This window comes from Ambystoma mexicanum, chromosome 7q, assembly GCF_040938575.1.
Source record: "Ambystoma mexicanum isolate Mex_15411 chromosome 7q, UKY_AmexF1_1, whole genome shotgun sequence".
Taxonomy (NCBI): domain Eukaryota; kingdom Metazoa; phylum Chordata; class Amphibia; order Caudata; family Ambystomatidae; genus Ambystoma; species Ambystoma mexicanum.
The window spans coordinates 84,294,549-84,314,534 of NC_090941.1; positions in this window are offsets into that span (position 1 = coordinate 84,294,549).

Here is a 19,986-nt window from a genome sequence, read left to right on the forward strand (position 1 = left end):
AAGTGGTTGGTTTGAATGTAAGGACACCTCTGTTACTCCAAAACATAGGTTACCAGCAAATCTAACAAATGCCTACTTAATATTCATTCAACCCAAATGTAGTCACTAAACTGTAGCACAGTTAATAGTTAGAATACACCAACAGGTATCTAACTACATCTATATAAAACAATAGTACTTTTAAAAGTCAATAAAATTAGAATACGCCAACAGGTATGTAACTAATTAAAAAATACTCTTCATTGCAAAACACTTCAAATACACCATCACAATTCTTATACGACTAATCATCTTCTAAACTCTAATGTACTTAGAACACACCAACAGGTATCTACCTTTTTTGTATTTTTGAAAGGAACTTGGGGTTGGTCACCCTAAATTACCTGGGGGCAACCAGACGTGGACTCCCTGCTCACTGTGCTTAGAGAGGCACAGCTTCACTTCAATGATGATGCCCAACAAGGCTGAAACGCGTATATGGGGTTGCTGATGGTACTCATGTTCAGAGAGGAATTGCCATAGCATTTCGGTGCTGGACTGCCTTTGTGGGCGGGACAAAGACTGATATGCAAATGGATATTTCCCATCTGTGAAGGTAGAGTGAGCAAAAAGCAATGGCTGCAAACTCTCAATGTGGTTAATAACCACTGAACAGGTTATCATGTCTTGTTCTTTCGAGAGAGGGGCGCCTGCTACCTTTTTTGTATCTAACTATTTTAAGCATTCCCATAATCGCAACATACTTCAAACAAACATACTATCACACTTACACTCACATAATTGTAATCAAGTTTTTTTTAATCCAGTATGTATTTTCTTTTCCAATTATTATTTAATGTCAATACAACAGCAGTGTGTCATACAAACATAGTACTTAGAATGTACTGTTTATGAGGGTCTAAACAAGTAAATGTATTTGTAAAATTGTATACAATTAAAGCTTTGAAACTATCTTGCTTAACAAATTACACTTTATTTCTCCACAGAAAATGAACCAGAGATTCCAGCTTCATAAGTCTATGAAACTAAGTAACCATACCAAGTATAATCAAATACATATTCTATAAACACTATCCTCAATTGTACCACAATCATAAATAATGTATACAGTTCAATTATATAATTCCACTATATTACACACACTTTATACTCCCATTATATTACCTATAATTACTATACACATATTACTACTGTGGTGGTTGTGACCAATGGACAGATTATTGGGGCCATGGCCTACAGACATGCCCCCTAGAATCTGGCCATTGGCCACAACCACCACAATACAATTAACCATATAACAAGTACGTACAAAACACCCTCAAATAATAAAACTCACCCTCAAACCCCTGCAATCGAAATTATGTCAGTGGACAACGAAATTGACCACAGGCTTGACAGCATTTCCAAACCCTATTTTCACCTAGTAAAACAACTCCATATCACCTTCATTCCACTCCCCTATCCTTTCTACGCCCTCTTTGACCCACCAAATAATCCCAACTCTCTTTTGCAAACCACTTGTTCACAGCACTGTCTGCGGACTTCTGTGATGTCTGTAGAGCGAGCGGCACACACACCCCGCTTTTTTCACCTAAAAAAACAGCTCCATGTCATCTTAATTCCACCCTCTACCCTTCCCAGCCCCTCTTTCTACCACCAAATATCCCAAAATGTGTTTTCCAGATTTTTTCCGTGCCGTGCATTCCACGGACACCGGCCCTTGTCCGCAGATCCAACATGGCTGCAGTTTCCAAAAATATTGTGTACTTCACGCTCTTCACCATCCAATCAGTGAGCACGTCTGATCTCCATGGAATTCCCGACAGCCCCGGGACCAATCAGAAAACTGTCTGCGGACTGAACAGGGAAGTGAGTCTGTGGACCAAATCCATTTTGGGACCCCCTATAACTTTGCCTCTTCTCAACGGAACCTCACCAATCTACGCAGAATCAATCTGAGTGGGGCATATACTATTTTTGCAAAGTTTGGCGACGATTTGTCCGGGAGGGGCAAAGTTATAAGCCACCCATAAAGTGCTCTTGCTATTTGTTGAGCAACTTAACCATAACTACTGGGCTGCTACCGCAGGCCCTGTGATATATATCAGAACAACAAGGCACTGCTAGAATCTGCAACAATCTTCCAGCCTCCATCATGCAAGCTCACCTCACCTACACTTCAGAAAAGAAGTGAAACTCATTTCAGCTAAGACCTTACCTACCCCTGAGCCACCTTCCACACCGCCTTGCATTTACAGGTGGCATCTCTCAGAGTGCTGATTGAAGGTTGTGTGAGTGATGTCATGACTGTGCAGGTGAATCGAATGATAAGTGGGTTATCTGAATGCCAGTAGAGAGTTCAGGACGTACGTTATGGATGAACAAGCGGAGGTTCCCATACGAATATGCTTTCATTTAACAACTTACAAATGATCTATTGTATGGCTCATAGTTGTTAGACCTATTTACTTCTATTGTGAGGCACCCACTTGCTGGATTGCCCTGGGTACAGTATGCAGTGCTTTGAACAAAATTGCCATATCCTGATAAATACCAAAAAATACACATATTTACCTGCAGCTAAGATGAAGAATCTACAATAATGAAACATGCTGCATTTGTACGGGAAGTATGCTTGTGCCCGCACCTTGCTGCGCCAAGATAGATAAGTAACAAAATTGAGACAGCCGTTGTAGTACCATTTTGAATTTCTTCAGTTTATTCTGTTCCTTAGCTCCTTGCAGATGACACGTGTTTCGGCGTATATACTGTGCCTTTCTCAAATCCGGGCTATTCTTATTCAAAGAAGACAACGAATGGAAAAAAGAAACACATTGCAAAAGATTAATCATATGTATACACCTACTCGGTTATTAAGTAAGTATTGCTGAAAGAGACTTCTTTTGTGTGTAAACCACTTCTCCCATATTAAAAACATGTATTCAACCATATTTTAACACCTTAACACCTCATGCATTTTTTCTGGTGTTTTTTTTCGTGAAACTAAGGTAGGAGAATTAAAGGTTTTTGCAGATTTGGTGAAAATCCGTCCAGTAGTTTTTTAAAAAATGACCAAAAAGTAGGTCATAAATTAGTGCTATCTGTGTTCGGTCCACGGACACACTTCTCTGTTCGCTCCGCGGACAGTGTCCTGATTGACCAATCAGTTTGCGTGGTGTCCGCGGACAGGCGACGTGTTCGCTGATTGGACGGTGGGGAGCGTGAAGCACGTCAGATTTTCAGTAGCGCCTGCCATCTTGGATTCGCGGTGAACTTGGTTCAAAATTTGTATTTAGTAGAGTGTGTTGGTGTGTATGAGTGTTTGGGGAGGGTGGGAGAGGATGAGATAGGTTGAAAGTTGTGTTTTTTTATGTGGTAGACATTCTTGTTGTGTTCGATTTGTCTGCGGACATCACGGGTGTTCTGAAATGTTCTAAATAAACTGAATGGGGTGTGTTCTTAGGACTCAATATGTGTCCGTTTTGTTCGCAAGCAAGCTGAAACTGTTCTAAGAACACTCGCGGTGTCCGGAAATTTTCGTAAATAAACAAAATGGGGGTGTCCTGAGGACGCTGTCCGTATTGTTCGTTGTGAAGTTGAAAGTGTTCTAAGAACTCTTGCGGTGTCCTGAAATGTTCGTAAATAAACAAAATGGGGGTGTGCTGAGGACGCTGTCCATATTGTTCCTTTGTCAAGTTGAAAGTGTTCTAAGAACTGTCGCGTTTTCCTGAAATGTTCGTATGGGGTGTCCTGAAGACGCTGTCCGTATTGTTCGTTGTCAAGTTTAAAGTGTTCTAAGAACTCTCACGGTGTCCTGAAATGTGCCTATATAAACAAAATGGGGTGTTCTGAGGACGCTGTCTGTATTATGTTCGTAAATAAACAAAATGGGGGTGTCCGAGGATGCTGTCCGTATTGTTCATTGTCAAGTTGAAAGTGTTCTAAGAACTCTCGCGTTGTCCTGAAATGTTCGTAGGGGGTGTCCTGAAGACGCTGTTTGTATTATTCGATGGCAAGTTGAATATGTTCTAAGAACACTCGCTGTGTCCTGAAATGTTCGTAAATAAACAAAATGGGGTGTTCTGAGGACGCTGTCCGTATTATGTTCGTAAATAAACAAAATGGGGGTGTCCTGAGGACGCTGTCCATATTGTTCATTGTCAAGTTGAAAGTGTTCTAAGAACTCTCGCGTTGTCCTGAAATGTTCGTAGGGGGTGTCCTGAAGACGCTGTCTGTATTGTTCGTTGTCAAGTTGAAAGTGTTCTAAGAACTCTCACGGAGTCCTGAAATGTGCCAAATAAACAAAATGGGGTGTTCTGAGGACGCTGTCCGTATTATGTTCGTAAATAAACAAAATGGGGGTGCCCCAGGACGCTGTCTGTATTGTTCGTTGTCAAGTTGAAAGTGTTCTAAGAACTCTCCCATTGTCCTGAAATGTTCATAGGGGGTGTCCTGAAGACGCTGTTTGTATTATTCAATGGCAAGTTGAATGTGTTCTAAGAACACTCGCTGTGTCCTGAAATCTTCTTAAATAAACAAAATGGGGTGTTCTGAGGACGCTGTCCGTATTATGTTCGTAAATAAACAAAATGGGGGTGTCCTGAGGACGCTGTCCGTATTGTTCGTTGTCAAGTTGAAAGTGTTCTAAGAACTCTCGCGTTGTCCTGAAATGTTCGTAGGGGGTGTCCTGAAGACGCTGTCCGTATTGTTCGATGGCAAGTTGAAAGTGTTCTAAGAACTCTTGCGTTGTCCTGAAATGTTCGTAGGGGGTGTCCTGAAGATGTTGTCCGTATTGTTCTCTGGCAAGTTGAATGTGTTCTAAGAACACTTGCAGTGTCCTGAAATGTTCGCAAATAAACAAAATGGGGGTGTTCTGAGGACGCTGTCCGTATTGCTCGATAGCAAGTTAAAAGTGTTGTAAGAACTCTCGCGTTGTCCTGAAATGTTCGTAAATAAACAAAATGGGGTTGTCATGAGGACGCTGTCTGTATTGTTCTCTGGCAAGTTGAATGTGTTCTAAGAACACTTGCGGTGTCCTGAAATGTTCGCAAATAAACAAAATGGGGGTGTTCTGAGGACGCTGTCCATATTGTTCGTTGTCAAGTTGAAAGTGTTCTAAGAACTCTCGCGGTGTCCTGAAATGTTCGTAAATAAACAAAATGGGGGTGTTCTGAGGACGCTGTCCGTATTGTTCATTGTCAAGTTGAATGTGTTCTAAGAACACTCGTGGTGTCCGGAAATGTTTGTAAATAAACAAAATGGGTGTGTTCTGAGGACGCTGTCCGTATTGTTCGTTGTCAAGTTGAAAGTGTTCTAAGAACTCTCGCGGTGTCCTGAAATGTTCGTAAACCAAGAAAATGGGGTCTTCTGTGTTCTGAGAACACTCGCGGTGTCCTGAAATGTTCGCAAATAAACAAAATGGGGGTGTTCTGAGAATGCTGTCCGTATTGTTCGTTCTCAAGTTGAAAGTGTTCTAAGAACTCTCGCGGTGTCCTGAAATGTTCGTAAATAAACAAAATGGGGATGTTCTCTGGACGCTGTCTGTATTGTTCGTTGTCAAGTTGAATGTGTTCTAAGAACACTTGCGGTGTCCTGAAATGTTCGTAAATAAAGAAAATGGGGGTGTTCTGAGGATGCTGTCCATATTGTTCGTTGTCAAGTTGAAAGTGTTCTAAGAACTCTCGCGTTGTCCTGAAGTGTTCATAGGAGGTGTCCTGAAGACGTTGCCCGTATTGTTCGCTGGCAAGTTGAATCTGTTCTAAGAACACTCGCGGTGTCCTAAAATGTTCGCAAATAAACAAAATGGGGGATTGTTTGTTGCGTTTCTATGAAGTACTAACATTTGCAAACACAATGGGTCTGTACTGTGTAAGTAAATGTTGTCAACAATTGGTGGTAATTGAAATAGAACATTCATTGCTATATTTGCATAGCAACTTACACCAACTATATTTGAGAGTTTAAATGGACCAGGTAGATCTGAATCTGACTGCTTTTTTTGGAGTTTGTCTTCCTTGTTTGAAGAAGTACCTGGTTTACTTTCCCTAATTGATTCTTTTTTGCTTGTTGTACTTGATGAAGTATTAGTTTGTTTTACTCTCTTCGGAGGATTTGCAGTGACATCCTGTTGCATTTCTGTTTGATTTATTTTTCTTTTATAACGTTTTACTTTTTGTGGAACAGAATATGTGTTTAGATGGGGGGTGTATAGTGAGCAAAGTCTATTGTATTCTAAAATGCAAGGAATATCAGCGTTTACTTTACTTGCATCAAAGTTGATTAGAAATAGACCGTCAAATGTACATAACCATGATAGTGCTACCTACCTCATGCCTTCTTTAAAGACTGTGTTGCCAATATCTATCATTGCTTTGTCTATGGTAAGACCTTCTGATGTATGAATCGTGACTGCGTATGCAAGAGTTAGAGAACATTTTTCTCTGTGTACATACATGTCTTTGAAGAGAAGGAATCGAGCTGTTGAGCGTCCTATCCTTTTTACTACTGAAAGTTTGTCAAAGAGAATATTGACAAACTGAATTTTGTTGTCACGTGGGTATGTTTGAAAGCCAACAACTGTACCCAGTGCTCAATTAACTAGTCCTTGGTCCACGTCAAGGTTATGTTTAAGCATTACTCTGCAATTAAGGATAATTTTAATATCTTTTCTAAGCCTGCTGTGTTTGAGATTGATTTTTCTAAATTATTTAGTCTTGTTGTAGCTTGGTCACACATGGGTAGTATCATACCATGTACATCTAGTTTGTCTGTGGCGCTAATTTCCATTATTGGTTGCATTTCTTTACTTAACATTATTTCATTGAATTTGAAACAGCTTGCAAGAGTTGGCATTAAGGCCATACAATTGACATTTTTGTGGGCTAATTGTTCCATAACATCTGTAGCACATGCATTATCGCCATAAAGTGCATGAATGTGCTGGGTTTTCAATATTGCTTCTGCTTCTTTAGAAAGTATACCAACTCTGATACTTTTTAAGATGTTGGCATAAGTGAGATCTGCAGATTGCCGCATGTTTTCTTTTAATTCTCTCTATTGGAAATGTTGCCAAAGGTTGACATTTCCAATGCTGCCAACAGTTTTACAGCAGAGTTTGTGTCCTAATGTTTTAAAAATAGGCTCACCTTTTACTGGTGTCAATTGAAGAAGATCTCCAAAAACAATAATGTGTTTTCCTGCAAAGAGCTCTTCATAGTTTATTTTGAGTACTTCTTGTAATCTGAGGTGAATCAAAGCCAACATTAGGTTGGAGACCATGCTCACTTCATCTATTAGTCGCATTTTCATTTGTTTCAATACTCTGCGTAGTTCCATTGCAGCTTCTGCAGAAAGTTTCTAATAGTCTAATTTGTTTTGGTGTTCTACTGGCAATAGTAGTAATCGGTGTAACGTGACACCACCTATGTTGTAGGCAGCTAAACCAGTGGGGGCAGTGACAACAGCTGACAGTTTGTTGTTTGTCAATTGTTGAAGGAACTTACTGATAATTTTGATTAGGAATGTTTTGCCAGAACCAGCTTCACCACTGACGTACATTAGTATAGGTTTATAATTATGGCAGGAACATTCTTTTTTTTCATGTTGTACACCATGTGTAATTTGTTTTGTTACTTCTTGAAAAATGCTACGTTGCTTATTGTTTAGTTTTGATTGTAGTATAGTTAAGTCTTCTTTATCTTCATACTGACACATGGTGTTTTCTACTTCTATCATAGCTAATTATGCCTCATTTATTATTAGTGGTTCTCCCAGTGGTTCTTGGCTTCCTGTTACAGAAGGTTGACTACTGTCAGGTGTTTCTTTATCTAGTTGGGCCTGGAGTTCTTCTTCGTGTTGCTGTTCAATGTGCAACATTGTTTTGTACTGTGTAAAGTTTACATCAGTTATAGTGCTTTCATTTGCTTTGAAAGCATCTTCACATGAGTCATAGTTATCTAGTATTTCTTCTTTTCTCCATGGTTTAAAGAGTTGTAGCAGTGACATGTGATATAGTTCTTTATGTTGAGGAGTCTTTAATGACAATTTGATATGATTAATTCAATTTGGTTTGGTGAGTTTAACTAAGCTGCCTTCACAGTTTGTCACTCTGTGTATTTACCTTTTTTCATCAGGTTTTATATTATTTTTGTATGTGTAGTTTTGGGCTATGTGGTATAGACACATGCTTTCCAAAGTATTACTTCTGTTTGGCTAGTATGTCTCCAATAAATAGTTTTTTTAAAATGTCTTGGCTGTTAGGATCACGTTTAGCTATTGTTTCTATATCTCCGTATGATTTTAGAACTCTTTTTCTAGATTTAGCTGGACCAAGACTTAGCCATACTATATTTTCAGATTTACCATACAATGCAGTACCAGGTAAATGATTAGCTGCTTCATATGATCCACATTCTCTATGGGACAGCTTATGCCCAAGCTGTATAATTTCGGAGACACTGTTTTATCTCATAACAGGTCATTCCAGAGGTCTTGGAGCTCTGTCTTTTCTGCTTTGGTTAAGTATGCTGTGACATATCGTGCAACTACAGTAAAAGTGTCTGCAATGTACTGCACATCTATGTTTGCATTCCATAAGTGGGCAATGATTGCATTATAATCATTGATGTATTTTTCTTCTTCTTTTCTTTTTATGTAATATGTATTTTTAGGTGACTTACCTTTAACACTTTGTCTAACTGAAGACATGAGGTTGTTCACTTGACCTGTATTTGTAACTGGTCTAGGGAAACCAAATCGGCATTTGGTGTAGTATTTCCCTTTGTTTTTGTATTTGCGACGACAATATTTTCCACATTTGTGTCTTTGAAATTGTAAAATTTGTGCATGAAGATCACTATTTGTTGCTTCCAATGGAATTTCACAAGTGACATATTTTTCAATAAACTGTAAAACAGTGGCATCACTGTCTTGACCAAATTTAGGAGCATCTTTAATCCATAAAAGCATGTGGATATGTGGTGCTCCTCTGGTTTGGTATTCTTTTCTCCAAAAGAAGTGTTGCACTTCTCCAAGGGGAGGAACAGTTTTATTACACATAAAATATAGCATAGCAATGAAGCAATGGTCAAAATATCTTGAAACATTAACAGGATCCAAAGAACAAAGTTCTCCAGGTGTTAGTATATCTATGTTTGTTTTGTTTTTGTTTGATATGCGTACGAAATCATGTAAACCTTCCCATGCATATTCTGCACAACTTAATGTAACAAACCAAGTGGGTGGGCCAAGGTTTCTGATCATACAACGTACATCTCCATGACATCGAAACCAGTACTCTTTAGTACCATGCATATTTGCTAATAGATTTGTAATATTTGATTGTAAAACCTCATCCTTTTGTTGCACTTTTTGTAATAATTGTGTAGCTGTCATATTTTGAATATGTGTGATCCTGATTTTAATATGTGTGCAACGCTGTAACATAAAGTTGCTAGTTCACTTTCAAAGAGTAGGTGGAATATGTATTCCACATTTTGTCTAAATCTGGGATCTTCAGAATACATCCGTAATGAGCGGTATTCTGATGCTGATATTTGAATAGGCCTATCATCGCACCTTCCTCCTTTGCTAGTAGGATAGAGTAGAGGAAAAGCACATGCTTCTATACTTTTTTCCCATATGCTGATTGGTGATCCTTTTGTTTGACGCATTTGGTATGTTTCCAGTGCATCTTCTATGGTGTCATTAGAGTGCAAAGGATGAATTGTATAATTGTCTAAAGTATTTGATATTGTAGCAGGATCTAGGAGCTCAAATTGACCAGTTTCTTGTGTTTCTTAAATTATTTCAGTTGTATTCTTCAAGTTTTCGTCAATATTAATTTCTTTGTAATATTCATTATTCTCTTTAAGATATTTCAAGGCTTGTCTAACTTTATGTAAATCTACCAGCTGTTGCCATATTTTTTTTGTCTTTCGTAGGTACTCCATTTTTAGATCTAATGGAAAATAAACTACTTTTCCACGAATGCCTTTTACCAATTCAGAGGGAGGTAATTTTGCTGTTTTTGGTTGAACGCGTATTATTGCTTGAAATGGGTGCACTGTTTGAATTATGATGCTCTCATATAAATTAAGTTGTTGTAGGGGTTTTGGTAGTGGGTATAATTCCAAATTATTTGTGATAGCACGTAAAGGAGTTTGGTTGTTGTCAAATTTTGTAGCGCAGCAACTGCAAAGTATTAAGGGGTCAGTTATTTTATATTTGTTTTATGCTACAAGGTAGAAAGCTAATTCAATCCATTTAGAATCTTCATTGTCTTCTATTTTGTATGATAGGTCTACAGTTTTTGTGTTACTTTTATGAAAAGTTCTGCAGCAAAATACACACACATGGTTTGGTACTTCAGCTGATGTACTTTTAAATTGTATTATTTATTTTTTGTATGTGTTTAGTAAAAGGTTGCCATGTGTAGAATTGTTGCTAATTTGGTTTAAAACTATTTCATTCTGTAAGTAGCTTTCACTTCCAAAATATTTGTTCTGGATATAGTCAATTTCTTCAAGTAGGTCTTTTGCTGTACCATGTAGAAGAATGTTATTTAAATTTGCTAGTGCTAAAGCAGGACTTTTAGCATAGTACAGTTTATAGACTAGATTTCTTATAGTTGAATGATGTGTTGATATCCTTTTGATATCATGGAAGATGGTTTTACAAGTAGGTCCTGTAATGCAAGCCAATGAATGTCCTTGTAGTCCTGTGTACTTGCACACTGGACAGGTATCCATATTTTGCAGTAGTTTAATTTTGATTTTGTCTTTGCTTTTTACATATTGATTGAGGAATTGGCATAAAGACTTGAAAAAATATTTGGGAATGTTACACATTGACGTGCATGGCCATTTGTACACTAGATATTCTGATTCAGTTGAAAGGAGGGGTAATTCTAGGTTTTCAGGGCATATTTTTGTAAGGAGTACTTCTTGTTCCATTATGGTATTATTCACTTTTTCATAACCTTGACCACTGCTATGTTTGGCAATTGTATTTGTTTGCTTTTGTTTGTACGCTTCTTCATTAAAGTATGGTTCTGTGCTCGTAGTGTGATTCCATTCATCTCCGCAGATACTTAAGAAGTTCTTTCTGTTGACATTTCATTTATTGAGAAGTTTTTTTTGTAATGTAGTTATTAGTTTTGTTAGTGGTTTCATGTTGTTTAACACTAAAATAAATAACTTTCTTTTCAGAAGAATTGCACGGTCTATCAACGCTTCTAAGATGAATTTCCTACAATAGGTTTTAAGCATTGAACCTGATTTCTCTCCTGTTTTTACAAGATTTTGAAGGACTTTGTGACGGTACATTTTGGATAAAATACTTTTCTTGGTATGCTTACTTTGCACTATATCAAAATTTAAAGAAACAGTTCTATCTGTAGTGATAGCTGATTTTCTGTTCATTGTTTTGTGGTTTGTTTTACATATTGATAGAGGAGGCAAAGTATTTGTACTTGAAACTTCTTGTGTTTCACTAAATGACTGTATTAGCTGTTTTGTTTCAACTTTTTTTACAAATTCTTCTAGAGATGGATTCTTATGTTGGACACTTTTATTTTCATTAGCTCTACTCCCGGTTGCTTTCTACGGATTTGACCTTTGGTAGGCATTCTTTAGGGATTGTTGAAAAAATAAAGAAGGTATGGGTTGGGGTGTTCTGCAATGTATGTGTGCTTTGTGCATGAGTGTTTGAGTAAGATGATAAAGATGTATGTAATGGTGTGTGATTGTGCATTGGGAACTACAACTAGTAGGGATGGGTATTCTTGAATTTATGTGCTACTAAACTGGGGTTCAGATGACAGAAAAAAGTAAGCTAGTGGTGTGGAGAAGTACACATAGTAAATCTAATGTATACAATTAAAACAGTTGTTTTTCTATAATATCAAAATTCTAGCGGTTGAGTTGGGTAATTTGTGTGTCCAAAAATAGGAATTTGCGGGCCATTTTGGCTGTAAATCGCTGTTTAAGACATGGGGAGTTTTTGACAGAATGGTGCACAATCTCTATTTTTAGGCATAGAAATAGCATGCATTAACTTTACAGTGTGTTTGAGTAATAATACAAATATTATGGTGATATTCTACTTACTTTCTTTCTAAAATGAACAGGTTACTTCTTAGTTCTTCTTTGTTCTTCAAATTCGGCTGCTTCTTTCCAAGATAATGGTCTTCACTGCAATTGTAAAAGAAACAAATTAGTAATTTTGTTTGTATATAGCACTGTTTTTAATTTAAATATTGATTTTTTTAATTGAAATCCTCAGCGCCTTCCACAAAACCATTAAGATACGTCACACCAGTTCAATACATATGATATTTTCTTAATGAACAAATTGTATTGCAATGACTAACTGTAGCAAACAAAATATCTTTACTGTCTTGTGAAATTCATAATGTACCACTGAATACCACTATTTCTGTAACTAAGCTCTTCCAGGTAATAGTGTCTCAATGTCATGCTTAAATTAAAGTAATTACATAAATAAAGAAATACAAAAAATATGTAATTGTATAAGTATTATTTTTTTAAATTTGAACATAGAGTGTGCATGCATGCAATTTTGTTTGAATATATGTAGTCTATGTATTTCATTTAAAAAATGTTAGTTTAACATGATTTGAGTGTGTGTGTGTATAAACAAAGTAAATAGTATAAAGGTTTATAAGTGACAGTTGATTTTAGGAGATTGAAAAAAAGACAGTAGATTCATTTTACAGATTACACAAGCTAAAAGTCAGTTTGAAAATGTATTCATGTACTGTACAGAAAATATGTATACCTGTAGTTTGTGTTCATGCATATGGATATGCATGGAGCTGCAAGTAGAATTCTTGGAGACTTGTACAGTATTTCTTGTAGATGGTGCTTGCCATTGATATGACACTTGTACTGAGAGAGATTCACAGTACATTTGCAGTGCTGATCTATGATGATGCAGTTAGATGTAGAGGTCTTGAATGTGATTGGTGGATGGTCACGGGACTTCTTAGCTACATCCAATGAGGGAATGGCACAGAGAGTGAAGTGTAAATGGTAGAAGGGCTGTTCATGTTACGATATGTCCGCAGACATGGCAGTAGTTCGGGGACATCGGGTGTTACATCCGGGGATTTTTGGGTTCAAAAGTCATGCAAATGAGAATGAGCACTCAAAGGGATTGGTCATGAAAGTTTAGTGGGTGTGTTGTGCCAGTAGAGAGTTTCTCAGATACTCTTTTTGCTGAGAAAACAACAGATTGTTTGGATTTTGGGAGATTCGTGGTGACATTGGTTGAAGGTGCATGCAGAAAGCTGTGGAGTAGCTGTAAATCTTGGATTTCCACGTGTGGAAGTACACTGGCATGGAGTACGTGGAATGAAGTGGTTGGACTTGCTACCTCTCTGTGCTACTTTGGAGACAGAGCAACATCCAGACATAATGGTAATTCATTGTGGAGGGAACAGTTTAGGACATGTGTCTGGAATTTCTTTGCAATTTTCTATGAAAGAAGGACTTGGGAAGTTCATGGACATGTTTCCTAATTCTCAAGTAATATTTTCACGTATTGCGCAGACACAAATGTGGCTTCGTTCTCCTTCATTTGGTCCACAAAGGAAAAAGCAAGGTGCAATGTTAATAAGGCTGTTTGTGCCTTTCTAAGAGATTCTGGCATGTCCTCTTTCCACAATGAAAATATTATGTTTCGTAGTACAAACATTTTTCGCAGAGATGGATTCCATCTTACTTATGCTGGCAATCAGATTTTTCTGAGAAATGTAAAAAATGCATTGCGTCCTTTTTTAGAATTACAGCATCCATTTTGAACTAGGTGTTGAGTATTTATAATTTTTGACATACAAACACCTCCCAAAGGCTCTTTTCAGAGCCACCACTTCCTCCCAAAGAAAATTGCAATGGTTATGATAGGATAGCACCCCACATTTTTAGATGTCCGCGGACTGTCCGCAGACTTCTAAAAAATACAAAGGGCCCTGCTTCATTTATTTTCACTTCTATTTTTTAACTGTGAAAGGCGGCTCTGAAAAGAGCCTTATTTTTTTTAATTTTTTATACACGACACAATAGGAGAGGAGGGGAAAGGAGGGTAAAGGGGGTGACACCAACCACAGGTATAAGAAAGGGCGAGCTGAGAGAGGAAGATGTAGAGTGGGTTTTATTTGGGTAGTGAGCAGGTCTTCTCATGCTCTGGGACGGTTGTCTCAAAAGCACTGCAAAGTCGCTCCCCCCTGTGTCAAAGTACATACATACAACTGTGACCCTCGAAAGGTAAGGGTCATCAGAATTCTGTATGGCCTGTGAGGCAGCTTGAGGAAGACGCTGTCCCACAGAGGTGGTCCTTGTGGTGACAGGATCAGAAACGGAGTATGAAGTAGAGGAAATAAACCTACTACGTTCCTCGCAAGGTACAACCTTGCGAATGGCCCCAGAGTGAAATGACCTTAGGTGTTGCTTCATGGTAGTAGTCCCAAAGCTGTACGAACCATGCCTCCTGCGACTGAGTACCATTTTGCACTCATTGCAGGTGACACGGTTCGCACAAGCCTTATGACCATTCCCATGAATGATAAACAACCGTCACACCCAAGACTCACGCCTAGTGCGGGTAGTAGGGATTTCCTCTACCTCATTCTCGTCATCCTCTTCTTCCTCCTCTGCATCCTCACTCCTGTCCCCCTCTTCAGGCCCTTGGGAAGGTGGTGGTGATGGAGGGGGTGGGGGTGGTGCTGAAGCAGGTGCAGAACCAGGTGGCAGTAGTGCAGCCATGGATGCCATCTCGATAATGGTGTAATCTGCAAGTTGCAGGAAAAATAGCTGTGCTCTGAAGAATAGCCAGAAACACAATGAGAATAAGCTCTAGGGCGTGGTCTTTTATAGGGGTTCTTGTACGCAATTTGCAGACAGGCGCGCTGTCCGCAGACAGATCGAACACAAAAAAAGGTTCAAAAACGTTCAAAAAGTAAGTAGAAACTCAGGATTAGTATGTGGGACTTGTGCAATGGTGAGTTTTTATTGAGAAATATTGTGGATTACTTGAAAATGTACTTTTAAATTGTTCGGAGACACGAACAGTGTCCGCATTCAGAACACGCGATCAGCATGGGTGCGGTCACATGATCGCTTCGGCAACATGTTCACGAAGGAAGCGGCTGTCCGCGGACATTGGTTTGCACATGCACGTTGATGTTCTACGGACACTGTTCGGGTCCTGGAGTAATTTAAAGTGCGTCACACGTCAAACAAAAATTTCTGGACACTGCATGTGTTCTAGAACAGTTTGAAGTTGGTAGCCAACAGTACGGACAGGTACAGTGTTCTTCAGGACACCTCCATTTTCGTTTATTTACGAACATTTCAGGACACTACTTGTGTTCTTAGAAATGTTTCAACTTGCTAGCGAACAGTACGGACAGGTATAGTGTTCTTCAGGACACCTCCATTTTCGTTTATTTATGAACATTTCAAGACACCAATTGTGTTCTTAGAACAGTTTCAACTTGCTAGCGAACACTATGGACAGGTATAGTGCTCTTCAGGACACGTCAATTTTCATTCATTTACGAACATTTGAGGACACCGATTGTGTTCTTAGAATAGTTTCAAATTGCTAGCGAAGAGTACTGACAGGTATAGTGTTCTTCAGGACACCTCAATTTTTGTTTATTTATGAACATTTCAGGACATCAATTGTGTTCTTAGAACAGTTTCAACTTGCTAGCGAACACTACGGACAGGTATAGTGTTCTTCAGGACACTTTAATTTTTGTTTCTTTAAGAAAATTTCAGGACACTGCGTGTGTTCTTAGATCAGTTTCAACTTGCTAGCGAACAGTACGGACAGGTAGAGTGTTCTTCAGGACACCTCCATTTTCGTTTATTTACGAACATTTCAGGACACTAATTGTGTTCTTAGAACAGTTTCAACTTGCTAGCGAACACTACGGACCGGTATAGTGTTCTTCAGGACACTTTAATTTTCGTTTCTTTACGAACATTTCAGGACACCGCGTGTGTTCTTAGAACAGTTTCAACTTGCTAGCGAACACTACGGGCAGGTTTAATGTTCTTCAGGACACCTCTATTTTGGTTTGTTTACGAACATTTCAGAACACCAATTGTGTTCTTAGAACAGTTTCAACTTGCTAGCAAACACTACGGACAGGTATAGTGTTCTTCAGGACACTTTCATTTTTGTTTCTTTACGAACATTTCAGGACACCGCGTGTGTTCTTAGAACAGTTTCAACTTGCTAGCGAACAGTACGGACAGGTAAAGTGTTGTTCAGGACACCTCCATTTTCGTTTATTTTCGAACATTTCAGAACACCCGCGCTGTCCGCGGACACCTACATTGTTTTGTTTTTTTTAAAACGGAAACTAATTACAACACAATATAAAAATGTAACTTTATTTAACATATATTAATAATTTATGATAGAGAAGGTGAGGCAGAAACAGAAACAAAAACAGGAGAATTAGGGGTTTCAACATGATTGGTATCAGGTGAAGAAGGGATGGAAGTCTCATCAAAACGTTTTGGGTTATGGAGAGGGTTTGGGGATAATTGACTGGGATATGGTGAGGGGGGACGAGTACATGTGGGACAATGGTATGAGGTTTTTGTTTTAAAATGATCGTCAACAAAAGTTTTCAAATTATTAAAATTGGTCAACAATACATCAATTTTTTCTTTTTATGCTTTCAAGAGTGTTATCCATAGCAGTTTCTTCAGAGGTATTTTCTATTCTGGTATGCTCTGTACAAAAAAATATATATATGTTAAATGTATATAAAATAATAATAATTAAATGGTTTATATTGTAAAGTGTTTACCATTCGTTTCACTATCTTCTGACATTTCCTCATGTGGGAAATGCTCTTCTAGCCATTCCAGAGAACTAGACATTTCTGTGAGAAAAAAAAAAGATAATATATTTTTTTTTAATCTAATACAGAAAGTTTATAAATATATGAGTAAAATGAAGTACACTTACTATTTCAGGTAAGATATGTTCTAAGTACTCTGTAGGTCTGGTCTTTCTCTTAGTTCTATAGTGTCTGTGAGGTAATTATGTTGGAAGACAATTTATCTTCTTTTGGTATATTCAATTTTAGAACATATTGTATTTAAATGATTGGTTAGTGTGTTACATATATGGGTTACATTTCTTATGTATTACTACATATAATGTGCATGTGTGCTGCTTTTTGAATTTGTTAAATGTTCCTATGTTATGATATAACACTCAAACATACCCCCCCAGAGTTTTTAGGTAGTGGTACTGTTCTCCGAACATGTCCGCGGACATTAAAAGAGTTCGTGGACATCAAGTTCAGTAGAAGGAGTTCAGTATGTTCCATATTACATGCACATAAAGTCAAAGTTATTATTGTTAAATTGCGCTACTAAAAACCTATGAAATTCAGTAAAAAAACGTTGTTAAAGGGACATTATGGTTAAGTTGCGCTAATAAAAACCTATGAAATTCAGTGAAAAAACGTTGTCAAAGGGACAAGTTCCAAGTAAAACCGAAAAGAAACCTTGAAATTCACCAGTTATGGTAAGATAAGCAACCATAACTCGCGCCACCACCGTGCACTGCTAAGCCTAACACCCAGGACATCAAAGATGACATCACAAATGTCATTGATGACATTACTGATGACATCGCATGTGCATTTACCTTTCATGACAAGTCTGTACAAGGGATTCTTAGTGTAATGTTAATAAAAACAGTGTCAAGGATTATTGGAATAATATCAAGTGCTAATCAGTGCATTAAGCTATGCATTGATATAAATAGCATTCTATTATTATTTTCAATCCAGTATATTAAGATACTCATGTAGAAACATAGGCATTGTGTGCAGCATACATGATGGAGATGCAATATTCATAAACTTGCCATGTTGAATAGTGAAATGATAACTGTTTTCATATTAGAGTTTTGCGTACAGTGAAACTTGTGATAAGTAGGTAATAAAACCCACTTACTACATAATTGCATTATTATAGACAGATCACAAAGAGACAACACCACATACAAATATGAATATATACAAGGGTATTGAAGTAAGAAAAAAAACAGCAATAGTGGCAGAAAGTGTTCATAACCTAGCTGATTACCTTTATGCAGAAAAATGATTGCTCTGTTTCAAAGCTGTTACTTACCCTATCTATATATATCATATGATGTGTTTGGACCCTAAGGAAAATAGTGTGAGTACAACATATAAAAATATGAGCATATAAAGGGAAAGCACAGTAATAAAAAAACATCAAAACTATCAGAAAGTGCTGATAAATCTACTGATAATTTTAATGCACGAAAAGTATTGCTGTCTTTCAAGGTTGTGTCTTCCCCTATGTATATGTTTCATATGATATGACTGGACCATAAGGGAATTATTGTAAGAAAATACTTGAAGGATAAGGCTACGAATATAGTACATTTAGAAATTTTTAGTTCCTGACTGTTACTGAAGAAAATCATGTGGCCTAGATATGTCAGGAAAGGAAAAAAGGGAGAGTCAGAAATGTGATGTCATCAGTGATATCAATGACATTTGTGATGTCATCTTTGATTTCCTGGGTGTTAGGCTTAGCAGTGCACGTTGGTGGCGCGAGTTATGGTTGCTTAGCTTACCATAACTGGCGAATTTCAAGGGTTTTTTGCTTTTACTTGGAACCATAACGTCCCTTTAACAAAGTTTTTTCACTGAATTTCATAGGTTTTTAGTAGCAACTGACTTTTTGTCCACTAAAGAAATGATAAATCCGGCTGGTGTGCGCCGACATTATGTGATAATCCTATGACTGGCGCTATTGACCTGGCTGACTTGCTTTTGCGACACTAAATCATATCTCCCGCCCCTAAGCCTGATATTATCAAAGAATTCATATTCCCCGCCTTTCTCCGTGACGTTACAGGGTGCGTAATGAAACGCGCCCAGTCGTCTCCAGTACTACGAGACTTTACACAGAACCCGGAAGACAACACACATTATGTCACAACACAGCGCGCCACAATTCGGAATATGAAACTGTGATTTAAAAGCAAAGAGCAAGATTGTAAATGTTGTAAAGTACATTTATTTGACATCAAATGTTTAGAGAATATTCAGCAATTTGCATTTGTCTTTGTTGTCGATCCCCAAAAGTTCATGTTGAGACACGCGATGTTCCTTTGCGGTACAGAGAGTGTTAGATCAGCTTACAACTCAGTGCGCCACAATTCGGAATATGAAACTGTGGTTTAAAAGTAAACAGCAGGATTGTATATTTGGTAAAGTACATTTATTTCACATGAAATGTTTAGTGAATATTCAGCAATTTGCTATTGTCTCTGCTGTCGATCAGCAAAAGTTTATTTGGAGCCACGCGTTGTTCCTTTGCGGTAGATAGGCTGTTGGTTTATGATAAAAGCAGTAAATGGTCGCTCTGATAATCGGAAGGTTGCTCCAACAACGAGCCATTAGACCACCCTATTGGTTGGTATGTTGTTTGTAGCCGCTAGTACTGCGTAAGAGCATATTGGTCCTTGGCGATTGTCCCATAAAATGGTGAGGGTCATGAAGTTGCATATTTGGACTTGCACCTGGCAGTTGAAGACCCCATCCGCTGGAGTCTGTAAATCGTGACATAGACAAAATGGGGCCACGTACCTGTTTTAAAAAACATAAATTAGTCTCACCAGCCGATCTTCATTAAAAATCATCATTTTATTAATTAGGGCGTGAAACTATTTGCTATCGAAGATAGTGCAACAGAGTATGTTAATAATAAAATAATAATATTTTCCCATTCATATAGCGCTAAGAACCGTGAGGTATGTAAGCGGTGCTTATTATTAACCACAGTGTGTGGTGCTCATATATCGACCACAGAAGGATGAAAGGCTGAGTTTGGCCTTGCCGGGATTCAAACTTGTGTTAGCAAGCTGTGCACGGATGTCAAAGCGAGCGCTATA